Source organism: Mustela erminea, chromosome 16, assembly GCF_009829155.1.
Source record: "Mustela erminea isolate mMusErm1 chromosome 16, mMusErm1.Pri, whole genome shotgun sequence".
Classification (NCBI taxonomy): Eukaryota; Metazoa; Chordata; class Mammalia; order Carnivora; family Mustelidae; genus Mustela; species Mustela erminea.
Genome location: NC_045629.1, coordinates 46179988 through 46194349, shown reverse-complemented (window position 1 = coordinate 46194349; position 14362 = coordinate 46179988). Strand labels below are relative to the sequence as shown.

At 44.2% G+C, this 14362-nt stretch overlaps 1 long non-coding RNA gene across 6 annotated transcripts in view; it reads right to left on the bottom strand.

Moving 5' to 3' along the window:
* Window positions 1–693: 693 nt before the first annotated feature.
* Window positions 694–14362, bottom strand: part of LOC116575181 — a 35559-nt gene continuing 21890 nt past the window's right edge. For 5 of the 6 annotated variants that reach the window (XR_004279636.1, XR_004279633.1, XR_004279635.1 and 2 more), the window contains 3 exons: window positions 2120–2159; window positions 1737–1782; window positions 694–1289 (listed from right to left, as the gene is read on the bottom strand). This is a non-coding gene — a long non-coding RNA (uncharacterized LOC116575181). Of the gene's footprint in view, window positions 1290–1736; window positions 1786–2119; window positions 2160–14362 lie in introns of all 6 variants that reach the window. The other variant, XR_004279634.1, reaches the window with a different exon arrangement.

The window sequence follows — 14362 nt, the reverse complement described above, 5'->3', positions numbered from 1 at the left end:
CTGAATTCAGCAACATATGCAATTTAATAATATATCATCTGTCAGTTGGAATTATCTCCAAAATGTAAAGTTAGTTTAACATTAGAAAGTTAATTACTATGATTCACTACATTAATAAATTAAAAGGAAGAAATATACAATTATCTCAATCGTTACAGAAAAATGGATTGCTAAAACTCAATATGTGTTCAGCTAGAAATGCCTAGCAACCAGGAAGAATTCTCAAAAGAAAATAACTTCATTAACTTCAGGAAATCTACAAAAGCACTCCAAATAACCAACATCATAAGTAATAGAGAAATATTGAAAATATTCCCTTTAGTATCAAGAATAAGACTAAGAGGGCTTACCATCTTACTTCAATTTCATGTTGTAGTAGTATCCTGACGAGTTCAGTAAGGGGAAGAAATAAGATCAGAATGGAAGGATCCTAAAAGTCATAACAGAATTTAAAATCGTCTCCATAGAGAATCCAAAAGAAACTACAGATAATTATTAGACTCAATAAAAAAGTTTAGCCAAGTGGCTGGATAAACAGCTAGAAAAATCAAGAAGAACAAAGCAATTGAATTTATATCTCCCAGAAATACATTAAAAAAATGAAATAAAAAAAATCTATCTAAGATCATCCAAAAGTTAAAGTAACAAGTAATAATGTCTCCCGACCTCAGTATACAAAACTTTCATGGGAAATAGAATAAAGATGTATTGAAGACAGTTAGAAGCCCTAAAAACGGATGTGGATGTGGATATGAAGACGCAGACACACATGCACCAGCTTGGGCCTGGTGTCATCCTGGCAATAGTATGGGGTACAGAGTACACAGGTAAGGCCACCACATAGGTTACAAGTTTGCAAATAATGCTGAAAACTGGCGGGACGTCCCAGGAAGTCTCTTGTTTTTCCAGGAAGAGAGCTGGACAGCAGAGAGACTCGATGACCTTTGGGGGAGAGCCTTAAGAAGTTAAACACCTCAAACTGTATTGTTTCAGGCTCCCAACTGTGCAAATCCCAAGATCTTTAGGCAGCATCCAGGCTTTATATTTGGCTGGAGGAAAGTGACTCTCTTCTTTCTAATAGAGAAAGAATTGCCGAATTTTGGAAAAATACGAAACAATTTTGCAAGGGGCACGTTCATGGTAATAACATACCCCTTAGCTTTACACCTTGCCATAACAAGGCTGAATTACTCATAGCAAGATTCAAAAGTTGAAGGCTTCCTCTTTATCTTTAGTTACTGTCAGATGAGGCTGCATCAGGCTTCCATTGCTTTCCTTCAAGCCATCGACTGAAAAGAAATCATACATTTCTAAGAAATGGAAAGGGGGCAAGCACAAGTACTAACTTAGGGAAATGTGGCCAATGTCATGGGTAAACACCAGTCTGGTTAAGGTGGGCGTGAAAGTCCTCTTGTGTCCTTGTATCCCTTTCCTGTGTAGAATTTATCAGGGTGTTCTTACTGCCCATTGAAAATCAATGGGAAAGAAGCCAGGAGCCCAATGCCTATCCAGACTAATCATCTCAGTGTATTTAATCACAGGACTGTCAGCCTTGGTGTCATCACAGCCAGCATAGGTGGTCAATGGCATTTCAAAATCTTACTGTCAAGTCCTATCTTTCCCCAGCCTCTGTGGCTTGCTTCCATCCACCTTTGAGATGATTTAACCCACACCAGCATGTGTAGCCCCAAGTGGTTTCTAGGAAAAGGATTGCAGATATGCCTGCCACTACTTACCTCCTTTCCCAAGATAGACGTCATCAATGGATCACCACCTTCTTTTCTGCTAAACCCAGAGAGCCGCAGCCTTAGAATCCTTTACAACTCAGGGCTTCTAACAGCTATCTCCAATGGCCCAGGACTGGTATGCAGGCAGGAATGTATTTGGCTTCTCTACACTTGGACCAACTGGATATAGAAGACCCGAAAGATAGCCAGCCTAGGACGGGCTCCATATGGAGTCGTCCATGCTGCTTAGTCTGTCCTTGACTTTACGTTGCTTTTCTTATAACTGGCTTTCCTGCGTCCACCCATCCACCCACCCACCCATCCAACAAATACTGACTGAGTGCCTCCTATAAATCAGATGCTATGCTAAGCCCCAAAGATACAGTACTTACATTTATAATGGAACTTTTATCCTAGTGGTGGAGACGGTTTCTAAACAAATAAATGAAACAGTAATAAATGCCAAGAAGAAGATTAAAGCAGGACAAGCATATCTACATATGTCAAAATGATTAAATCCACAGTGTGAATAGGTGCAGTTTACTCTATTTCAATTATGGCTCAATAAACTTGAGGTGGGAGGTAAATTTAGAAGAAAAACAATGGTGGCTGACATGAAAAGGAGCAATATTTCAAACATTATGGCCATGACACTCCCTCTCAGGCAGCAGTACGTGAGCAGAGTCTGCGTGAAGTAAAGGAATGGCACAGGAAGTTATGCAGGAAGGAACATTCCAGGCTGTGAGGGACTAGTAGGAAATACTGGTAGGAAATAAGGGATTGATGGGAAATCATCTGGTTAATATTCCTCTCATTTTTAGGGTCAATTTTAGAGAGGTTATATAACTTGTCTAAATAACCGATAAACCCCCAAATGTCAGGGTTCTAACATGCCAGAGATGCATGTATTGTGCACTGGAAAACCAAAGCAGGAGTTTCTGACTGGCCAGAACTTTCCTCCTAGCAGGGATCCAGAGGCCAAGCGATGGCCTCTTAGACTTATGACCTCTCCATACCAAGGTCAGTTCAAAGGCACGGCTGGGAGTGGAGAATGTTAATCTACCAGCTGGGCTCCCCTTCCGCTCACGCTCAGGGTGCATTAGCAGGAATACTGTCCTGCGACTCATAATTGCGAAGGTGTAGAAGAAGAGAATTGGGGTGGAATCAGCCAGCAGTTTCCTCCATGGCTACTTAGTGGCCAGATCAGGATTTGAACCCACGTCTCCAGGCCTCCATAGTCCACACTCCTTATCACTGCCCTCTTCTGTCTCCCCAGGTGAGCTGTTCCTTTGCCATCCTCTGAAGGCCTGGCTCCTGCCCCCGCAGCTTTGCTTGGCCTCTGTCTGCCTTACCTCTTGTCTGTTTCTGAGTGTTCTCTGCTCCCAGACTTCTTTTCCCTGCGTTTTGGTCATGCGTCAGTGTGCGGCCTCCCCCATCGTCTGGGCTCAGTCCTCCAAAAGAGGGGGTCTGCCTGCTACATGGGGCCTGCGCCCAGAGTCCCTCTGTCCAGCATCAGCTGCACCGCACTGGGCAGGCTTCTCCTAAGAGAGCTTGGCTTTGTGGCAATTAAGGGGCTATTTTCACTGTTAAATGCAGACACTACAGCTAGAAAACCAATGGTTTTAGCATACATAACCAGTTGACTATTTCAGTTAAAGAAAAGATGCTTTAACTACTTTTTAGAGAATAAATAAGAGACAACCTGAACACTGAAAGTCACCGGAACCACCACGTGTGGAGACTCAGGCCTCCATGAGTGAATGGAGTTTCAGAACATGAGCACGCGCGCATCTAGGGCCACAAGGGGCCTGGGGTATGGGGTGAAGGGCTTAGATCCCCAGGCCATGCCCAGAAAGCTGCTCTAGGTACATCTATCATCGATGGGAGGCTGAGAATCCCATCATTTGTATAAAAGAGAAAACATGTTAACACATAATAACACATTTATAGAGGGTTTAGAAGTTCATTGCCTTTTCTGTTAAATTCACATTTTATATCTAGTTATTTTATCTTCATAATCTTAGCAGAGCACATTTCTTAATACACACTTGTTAAATGCAGAATGACTTATGGATGAAGGACTGGGACAGAAAACAAGGTCTCCCTATTCTTAGCATGTGTGAGTAGATGAATCTATGAGCAACAAATAAGAAGATAATATATCATCACGATATAACAAACCATATAATGGGGTTGATTTGCTTTTGCTATGTATAGGTAGGACTAGGTGATTAATAAGGTATAAATGTTAGGCAATTCCAGAGGTGGGGTCCAGGGACCCAGCCCCCACCCCCATGTCCTCTCTGCCTTATTGGGTCTGGGGACTCTGACCTTTCACACTCAGACTAGTTTTTGGGAAGACACTCCCATCCCTTCACACAAGATCTTTTTAGAGAATGTCCCAGAAAGGAATGGACCTGAGAAAAGAAAGAGAAAGAGAAGAAAAGAAAGGTAAGGAAAGAAAAAGAAAAGAGAAACAAAAACACAAGGAAAACCGAGAGAAAAAACGAGTCTTGAAAAAGAAAAAAGAAAAGTGACTTCATTTTGGCTCATACAAACAAAAACAAAACCCCCCAAAACGAGTCTTTATTCTTTTAACTCTGGTTCACATGTGCACACGTGCACACACACGCAAGCGGACCCATTTCCAAGGCACTAGACTCCTTCCTGCCCTCATCCTCCCTCTGTGGAACGTCCTCTTTCCCTGGCAGAGCTCTGGAATGATCTGGTTGCAGTTTATTATGCTGTGAGGACTCCAGAAAGAGAGGCCAAATGGAGATGAGGACAAACCTCTCCTTCTCCAAGGTGACGCTCAGGTGGTGCCGTGCATTTGCGACTCCGCCGGGTGTTTGGGTCGCAGGAGACCGCTGGACCTGAGGCTGCAGGGACGATGACCCGGGGGTGACAAACGTGCAAATAAGACCCAGAGAGGCAGTGGACTCCTCCTGTCTCTCACACTCCACACCGACACGGGCATCTAGTTTGAAGGCCGTTGGGAGTCTGTCCTCTCCGCCTCACCGCGCTGCTTCCTGCCTTAGATCAGGCTCACGTGGCCTCTTCCTGGGGTGGTGGCCACGGCGGGTGTCCCCTGAGCTAGCCTTCCTCCCTCCCGGGCTCCAGTTCCCGCAGCTCGCACTTGCATCCGGGGGCGCTGCTGAGTTGAGAGAAGAAGACACGAACCCGTGTAGCTCCGGGGGGTCTCAGTGAGAGCATCCCGCTTTCCTTCTCTGTCCAGCCCACCCTCTGCACTGTCGTCAAAACAGTCCTCCTGAAATGCAAACCCAGCCGAGTATTCTCCTCCTCGTGCCCGGCCTGCCCCCTACTCTACACGGTAAAGACCAGACTCCTTATCGTGGTGTGTAAAGCCTGAGCGACCTGGATCCCCCTACCTCCCTGGTCTAATCCTCCATTCTGTCAGATAGGGCTTTGCTTCCAACCACTCAAAATTACACAGAACTCTCCCTGAAAGCCTTGCTTCCCGAGAACCCAGGCCTGGTGATGCACTGTGCCTTCTGCCTGGAACTTCTTTCCTTCTCTTGTGCATCTGGTGACCATCTAGCCATTCTTGAAGACTCTGTTCAAACAGGCCGCATTGGCGCTTGCAAGCTGTGTCCTTAGGAAGCCCATTTGAGCGTGTGCATTGGTCTCCCGTAAAGCAAGGGCAGCCCTGCGTTTCGTTAGCTCCCTTGTCTCTCTCCCAGGGCTGGGAGCTCTTCTAAGAGTCCTGCTTTTTCCTCCTCCTCCAGATCCCCCCAGCACAGGCGCAGTGCCACTGATTGCTGCCGAGTAAGTTTCGGTGGCTTAATCACACCGTGCAGGGTTAATGCGTAGTGAGGACAGTATCGCTTCCTTTCTCTTACGGTCTGATTGTGTTACCCAAAGAAGAGATATTGAAGTCCTGATTGCCAGGACTTCAGAATGTAGTTTTATTTGGAAAGAAGATTGTCGCAGGGGTAATGAGTTAAGTTGGGCCCCTAATCCCAGATGACTGGGGTCCTTTAAGAGGAGCAAAGACACAGAGACGGACGCACACAGGACCGTTCAGCACTGGGGGCAGAGACAGCAGAGATGCATTGGCAGGCCAAGCACACCGAGGACTCCCGGGAGCCAGGAGATGCTGGAAGAGGTGAGGAAGGAACTCTCCCTAAAGCTACTGGGGAGAACACGATCCTGCTGACACCCTGATTTCAGATTTCTAGCCTCAGAACTGTGAGTCAATGAATTTCTGTCCTTTTAAGACACTTAGTGCGTGATAGTCTTAGGGGAGCCTGGCAAAACAAGTACACTTTCCATCAGACCAGATGATCCGTCCCATCCTTTGAAAGATGACTGCTGATTGTCTCCCTGTCTCTGCACACGATGGTACAAAGGTCACCATGCAGAGGCACAAGGACCACAAAACTCATAAATCTTCAAGGGCCCCTCCCTTATGAGGCTCATTCTCAAGGGCATGGGAGGGTCGCCAGCTTTGCGTTCCCATGACTCTAAGTTTTTAAAATTTTTTTTTGCATGGTATTGTAGCCACAGTAAATGAAGAGTGCTGTCTTTTTCCTCTGCTCTTGAGTCGGGCGACTTTGCCGTGGCTGGGAACTTTTTGGCATCCTGCTAAGAGGATATAAATTGCCCAGGAGATACGTGAGCTTGGTTTAGTGCGATAGATGGATGTGGTTTCCAGTCCCCTGGATGGAGAGGTAAGTTAGCATTAGCTCTCCCACCGTAAAGGACTTTCTGCAGCTCTCCTCTCCCTCCCTGTGCCGACTCAGCAGAGTCACATGGGGTGCGAGGCCAGAGGCGGTGTCCTGTTATGCCTGTGTCCTTCCGCACCCACTCTGAAGCTAGGGGGAAGTGAAAAGACACAGGTTCCAAGTGGATCCAGATGCGAGTCTGTGAAGCATTCTTTAAATCGCCAGACGTATAAAACCGTAATTGGAGAAATTCTCTGCTCATCTTCGTCAGATCGAACTTCTCTTCTGTCAGCAATATACTTGAGTAGTGTAGCCTGTACCTAGATTAACACGCCTTCCATTCTTTTGTATTATGATGGAAAGTCCCACAAAATAGAATTTAGTCTGAATTCTTGTGTTTTAGGACACAGACCTCTCCTATAGACAGGTCTATAGGGCTGAGCCCATTCTGAATGTGCATTTGTATGTTTTCTGCATGCACAACAGGTCATGTTTTTGTGACTTTACCATATCTTGTTCTGATGAAGTCTGATGCTTGGTACAGATGAACCTGCATCTGACCCACAGCCTGATGAGACAAAAGACAAGACTTTCGTCTTGAAAAGACAAGACTTTTCCCTGAACAAAAGTCCTACCCATATTCTTCTTTGAATCATTGTGTAGCATAAGAGTAATGTATTGTACAAATTAGGTAGCTCAATACAATAACTTATGAAGCAGAAAGTAACTTTTCTAAACCATTTAAATAACGTGAAATTAAAAGAAAAACTTTTTTTACTAAAAGAAAGACTGAATTTTGTTTTTTAGAAAAGATTATACAATTGTAACTGTATGAAGAGTTAATCAGAGCATATGGAGCCCAAAACTGTGTGGGAAGAATGTATTATAGAGATGTGCCAGGCAATTATTTAATAAGAATATGTTATTTATGGACTTTGTGATACTGGTGGTGTTAGTCATCTTTGTTATTATTTGAAATGTGTTTACTTTCTTCTCTCAGTCTAAAGAAATATTCGTTTTTGTGCCAAATTTTATATTCCTCATTTTGTATTCTTTTTCTTAAAGAAGACCTTCCCCCAAATTATATGTTAAGCCCTATGTAATCTGAAACTGGCCTTGTCAATCATAATCATGATGACACAATTTTTCATCAAGTTTTACTGAAAGCCAACGGCAGACAGGGTGTTGTGGTAGGGGCTTTATGGCATAAAGTGGGAAGAGCCATCGGTTGGAGTTAAGAGTCTGGGGGTCCCAGAGAAAGAGAGAGAGTCATAGGAGATTAGGCAAGACCATACTCCTCTTTAAAACTTGACTTCTTCTTTAGTGAAATGAGGAGTATGGGTTAAATAAATTCTAAAGCTCACCTTTGCTTGATTTTGTGAATATGCATTTCAGAGTCAGCCCAAACTTGAGTATTATTTATAAATAATATTGTCACTACTTAGCTGTTTATGCTTTCCGGGAATTTATGACCTAGTGAGCTAGGATGGGCCTTTGGTTTGCTGTGACAGGGCAATGTTTGCTGGGAGTTCTGTTCCTTTGTTTCAGAGGTTGATTTATATCTTGAGCCAAATGGGCCCCATTTCTGACAGCTGAAGTTTTGAAGTTGTGCCTGAGCATGTTCTCATGAGGGTGGATACTCTTTCTATTCCAGCAGGAATTACTATGTCTAACAGCTAAGTTAACCATCTCGGTCTCATTGATCCTCTGACAAATCCTGCTTGGGGGACCTGGGACAGGACCCACTCCTGCCTGGCAGTCTGGGGCGTGATGCCATGACTTTGCTTTCATGGACCCTGACATCTAATAGAACATCCTCTCTGATGTTTTGATTGCTCTGAGGAGATCCACTAGGATACTGGCCATGATTTCTGTCACAGGGATAATGCTTATTGTCACAGGGGATGTTGACATGACAGAGCTCTACAGTTCTTTTTGCTAAGGAGCCATTGTCCATGCAAATGTCAAAAACAAAATTTTCATTCCAACTAATGTTCATTCTATATTAGAAAAATAGCAATGCGTGCTTCAGCTGACACTTCTTTTTTATTTCCATGCCTAAGTTAACCAATGGCTGTTTTTATTCATTTTTCACTTACTGATTTGATTTACATCCCTTCTTTTTCCAACTTAAGGGTTTGAATTTAGTTTTCTAAATTCAAAAGGGAATTCTGGCCATATCAAAATGGCAGGTTTTGAACCTGGCAAGATCATAATTGTATTTGGGTTTGATTTCGATTTCCAAAGATAACTTAAGGAGGTGTCAACAGCCCTTAATAAGGCCAGTTACATAAGCAGGTAATTAGTTTGAGAACAGAATGTCAACATTGATAAAAGCTGCTAATTTGGTTATTTTTAAAGATGTTTGAGCTGAGGCAGATACCTTTTAAAAAAGAGCTCTTGTCTGCTATGGCTGTTTTTGAAGATTACATGCTAGTCAGTTAAATGATTCATCCAATAATTCCCTCAATAAATATTTGCAAAGGCACTGGATGAGAAGCTGTTGACCACTTCGCAGAGAGTCCTACAGACTGAGGGTTAGTGTGAAGAAGACGGAAGTTACAGGTCAATTTGACCCAGAAAAGGAAACCCCACCTTTGAAGTTCCACTCCAAAGATAGGACACGGATAGATAGTGTTGATCTATGCTGGCTTGGCAGACACTAATGGAGCAACAGGAAAAAATAAAAGAACTCAACACCAGCATGGTCCTTTGGGGGGAACCAGAGACATTGACTCTGTTTACTGAAGAAAGTGGTCATTTGGTTGCTGCTGCAGAGGATAACCAACCATAGGACTGTCACAAGAGCAATTAAAAAAAAAAAAGAAAGAAAGAAACTGAATGGAACAAATAGCACAAACTGTGTGGTCATATATGAATCTCTTTAGATGGGTAACTATTACTATATAGATGGGTCAAATTATTAGCATTAATGCAACCACAGTTCTAGACTATGCGGAAAGTGTCCTGAACATTTCACTAATTAATTCAATCATCCCATCAATCAAATGATAGTTTCTGTTGAGACTACGCATGAGGCCTCAAAGATGAAGAAACTGTATGGAGGCCAGAGTAAGGAGACAAATAAACCAGCAGTACAAGATAGCTTGAAAAGCGCAATGACAGAATACTTGAAAGGCACCGCATTCACCGGTAAGGGAGTGGAGAGCGGGGGACGCTAGGAGAGAAAGCATGGCTAAAGCCATTGATAGCCTACCCACCCACCATATCCCCATTCTCCTTTCCAAAGGAACCTTTTGTTTTATATGAGGCAGAACACCTTCAGAGAAGAGGGATTTTCCCCTAGTCACAGGTACGCCATAGTGATCCTTCTTCCTTTGCCAAAGACTGCTGTAGGGTAAGCCAGTAACCTAGACCTGCCTAATGGGACCAGTGGGAAAGTCTGCTGGGAAACATTTTCTTCTCCGAGAAAGAAGATGTCGCGGGGGAAGCTGTTATTTCTCTCTGCCTTTGGATGTGGTTTTGTGTGGATCTGATGTCTGGAGTCAAGGCATGCAGTTTGAGACCATATGGGGAACGCCGAGACAAAGAGAAGGCAGCCTACAGCTCAGACATCATCAGGCTGCGAAATTAACTAGTTCTGGAACTGCCTGCTGTGTGCTTCTTGCTAGGGGGATAAGAAGTCTCTGTATCATACTGCATTAAATCTCTAGTTTGACATTTTGTTAGTTGAAAAAAATTGATACAATAATCTTCCTGAAGGAAGTTCTGAGCTGAGTCTTTAAAGAGTGTATAAGGCTTAACCAGACAAAGAAGTGGATGAGGCAGGCACTGAAGGGACTGAGCCAGACAGACAGTAGCACATCGAGGGAACCACAAGTATTTTAGTATGGCTCTGGCAAGCGGTGGGGCTGGAGAGAAATATAGGACCTTGTGTGCCATGAGAAAAACCTTGAGTGTATCCTGAAATAACCTAGGGGCACTGAAGATGCCTCTTAGATTTGTGTTTGATAGAGATGACTCTGGTGGCCATGGGGGGACACATCAGGGGGCTTGGGATGAAACAGAGAGCACTAGGATAATCCTGATGAGAAATGGAAAGCATGGTAGTGAAGGGAATGCAGAGCGGGGGCGGGGGGGGGGGTGGGGGACGGTGAGGGGAGGGTTGGGAGATGTTAAGAAGGCAAGCTCCACAGGACTTGAAGCCTGATTGAATGTGGGGCGGAAGACCCAGGGAGGTGGAAAGGCCAATTCTTGAGTTTTTGATGGATGTCAAGGCAGATAGACATTTTTGCCACCGAGACAGGAAATTAATAAGGTGGTTCTGAGGCTGGGGAAGTAGTTGGAATGTGTGTGTTGGGTTGGAGGTGATAATATATTCAACTTGAACATATACATTTGAGAATTCTGAAGGACACAGAGGTGGGGATATCTAGCTCACGGTTGTATGTATAGGACTAAACCAAATGCTCTGAGGAGAGGTCTCGCCTGGAGAGATCCAAGGGGCCTTAGCAGAGAGATGCCATTGAAACCTTCTAAGGGGGTGTACAGTGTGCAGACTGAGATGAGATGTTTCTCCGAACACACCCACACTTTAAAAGCAAAAAAGTGGGACAAAGGAGGCAAAGGGCCATCAATCAGAGAAATAGGAGAAGAGGGGAACAGAAGCAAAGGGAAGATTATTTCAAGAGAAGAGAAGGGGCCAGTGTCAAATCCCAGAGAAATGCCAAGTAAGACAGACACTGAGAAAAATCCAGGGGGTTTTATAGAAAGGAGAAGTCTATATGCCCAGGGGAACGGTGGGGGTAGAGATGGGCTTGTGCTGTGGTAGGGGAAGGAATGGAAGGTAAGGAAACAGAGACAGATGTATCAGTCATGGGTTCCCAAACTTGGCTGCACATTGGAATTTGCTGGGTCTCAGTTCCAGGGAGCGTGATTTAATTGGTCTGTGGAGTGTCTAGCCAGGAGGGCCATCCAAATTCCCCCAGGTGATTCTATTATGCATCAAAATTAGAGACACACTGCTAGCAAGGACAACGTGGGAAACTGAGCTGAGTAAGAGGAAGGCTTATGGATTGGAGAAGCGGGCTAGAGGAAGGTTCCCGGTCCTCAGAAAAAGAGGCCAAGACTGAGACACAAAGTACGGAGCTTCATGCTGGGAAGTGGGGGGAGCAGCAGGTCTTCTGTGAAGGGGGAAAAGGCTATAAAGATGTGAAAAGGGGTGTGTACCTTCGAGGAGAGGAGGAAGTCGAGGGAGACCTCTCTTATTCTAGTTTTTCTTGTTGGAGCTTCCCAAGGGTCAAGGAGCTCATTTGTGTGATGAATATACTGTTGGGTTTTCTTTTGTATGTCTGTCCCTCCTACTGAATATACTGTTATACACCACAAGCTCATCTGTTTTGCTCACCATCAGATCTCCAGAGGCAGACTTATTATTGCCTGGACTCCAGTAGGTGCTCATTAAATATTTGTTGAATGAGTGAGTGGTTTATTTATTTATCTCCCTTGGTGTGCTCAGTGGTGATCACTAGGATTTCAAAAATATGTCGAAAGAAGTGAGAAGCCAGAGGCTTGCCACAGGCATCACACGACATTCAACTTCTCACCTGATTTAGCAACACTACAGAGCCTGGGCTCTAAAAATGAAGACCAGTGACCACTGTGTAGCCCAAATCCCATGACTGCCTGTGGACTGACCTTGGGCAGGTTGGTCACCTGGGCAACTCACTGGGACAGGAAAGGAGAGGTGGATGTGAGGTAGCTCTTTAGGATTCGTGCAAGCATAACTGCAAATGCATGCTTCACAGAGGCATTTGCTTCCTTTTTTGTTGTTTTTTTTTTTCTTTTTGCTTTCTTTTAAAAAAAATTTTTTTGTTTGTTTGTTTCCTGAATGCACCAGCTGGCTTATACTATACAAGAAGCATAAAGAAGTGAATTAATAAAATTCAGTGTCTCTGCTCCCTTTATGGGGCTAGCATATGCCTTCTTGGTGGTTGTTTGAACTTGTTGGTCTGTCTCCTCCCAAAAAAAGTAAGTTTCATGAGAGCTAAGAGTTTTGTCCATTTTTTTTTTAAGTAGGCTCCCTACTCACTGTAGAGCCCAACATGGGGCTTGAACGCACAACCCTGAGATCAAGATCTGAGTTGAGCTCAATAATCAGATGCTTTATCAACTGAGACTCCAGGTGCACCAAATTTTGTCTGTCTTATTCTCTGATGTATCGCACCTCCTTAATCAGCATCGTCCCACAATAACTATGTATTGAATGAAAGGACATTCACACTGTGCTCTGGCTGTTATTCCAGATGGGTTCTCTGCTCTGAAATCCTGCAGTGTTTCCCCTCCTAATCTAGAATTTAACCATCACCCACTCCATCATGAAGCTAGGTGTGTACACCTTCTCCATATTCTGGACTCCTTAAGGAAGGGATTTTGTCTAGTCATCCTTGGGACCTATCATCATCCTGAGCCCATAAAAAAATTTGTTCATTCAAAAAAAAATTGGCTAAGGGGTACCTGGCTGGCTCAGTGGGATAAGCTTCTGCCTTTGGCTTGGGTTGTGATCTCAGCGTCCTGGGATTGAGCCCCGCATCAGGCTCTTTGCTCAGCAGGGAGCATGCTTCCTCCTCTCTCTTTCTCTCTCTCTCTGCCTGCCTCTCTGCCTGCTTGTGATCTCTCTCTCTCTCTAAGTCAAATAAATAAATAAAATCTTTAAAAAAAAATTGGCTGTGTATTGCTAGTTCCAGGTGCTGTGCTAGGCCCTACTGATACGATGTTAAACAAGATTCGGTTTCTTACCTCAGGGGTTTCCCACCCAGGGAGGAGGCAGATGTACAGGCAAATAATAAGCAAGTCATTGAGCAGTGCCACCGTGGGGTCTGGACAAGGAACAATAGGAGGGAGCACAGTGGAGCACTTCCATCCTCATGGGGCCAGGGTGTGGGTGGTTGGAAGGCTGGTCAGTGAAGTCTCGTCAGAGGGGCTACTGCTTGAGTAAGGAGATGAGGGTATGTGGGTTGGCAGGCATGGACGTGGAGAGAAAAGGGGAAGTGTAGTGGTGGTGTGAGGAGAAGTGTGTCGGGCACAGAGAAGAGTGTGACCATGAGAACAAGGAGACATGAGAAAGTGCAGGGAGTGGTGTGGCTCAGGGCTGGTGTTGTCTGTCATGACTTGAAAAATAAATCAAAGATTTATTCTCATCACAACCTGGGACTCCAACTTAACTGAAGGTTGACAGAGTAGCGTCCTTTCTGCTCGTGGATGGGGGGAGCCCAGTCCCAGTGCACAGTTCCCAATACGTAAGATCCCTACACTGAAGCCTGGGCTCTGCTTTCTTCATTCTTTGCAATTGATTACAGTGCTTGTGAAGATCTTATTTTTCTCCACTCTAAATCCTGCATCTCTTGTCTGAGACTAATTATATGATTACACCCTTCTTTTAATATTGACCTGGTTTTATGGTATAAGATACTTTCAAATGATAAAACTAGTTTTCTTTGAGATAAAAAGGGTGGGAAAAGAAATTGACTACAGTGTCTGTGGAAGGATAAAGGAAATAAACATTTTGGGATAAACAAAGACATTTTAAGTCCCTAACTGTGATCTATTAGGGACATTTCTATCCAAAAGACAACCCCGTACACAGCAGCGAGCAGACAACGTCTGGGCCGCAAATACAAAATGCTTCAAGGAAAACATTCTTCCTTGAAAATAATCAAACGCAAAAGAAAGAGAATTGGAGTTATATCCCATCCCTAATTTGTGCTACAAACCATGTGGCCAAAGTGTAAAATTTATAAATGAAATTATCTTTGGCTTCTTCGACCATCATGACTAGCTTCCTCAATGAGAGGAGCAAGTAGAAGGAAGAGCCATTTCCTCAACGTATCTCCTCCCTGAGTGAGGCTCCTGTTTGATTGGTTTGGCTCAGTTTTTCCTGTGAGCAGAAATGGAGAAGAGGTTGCAGGACGGACAAGTCAAGGCAGAGCC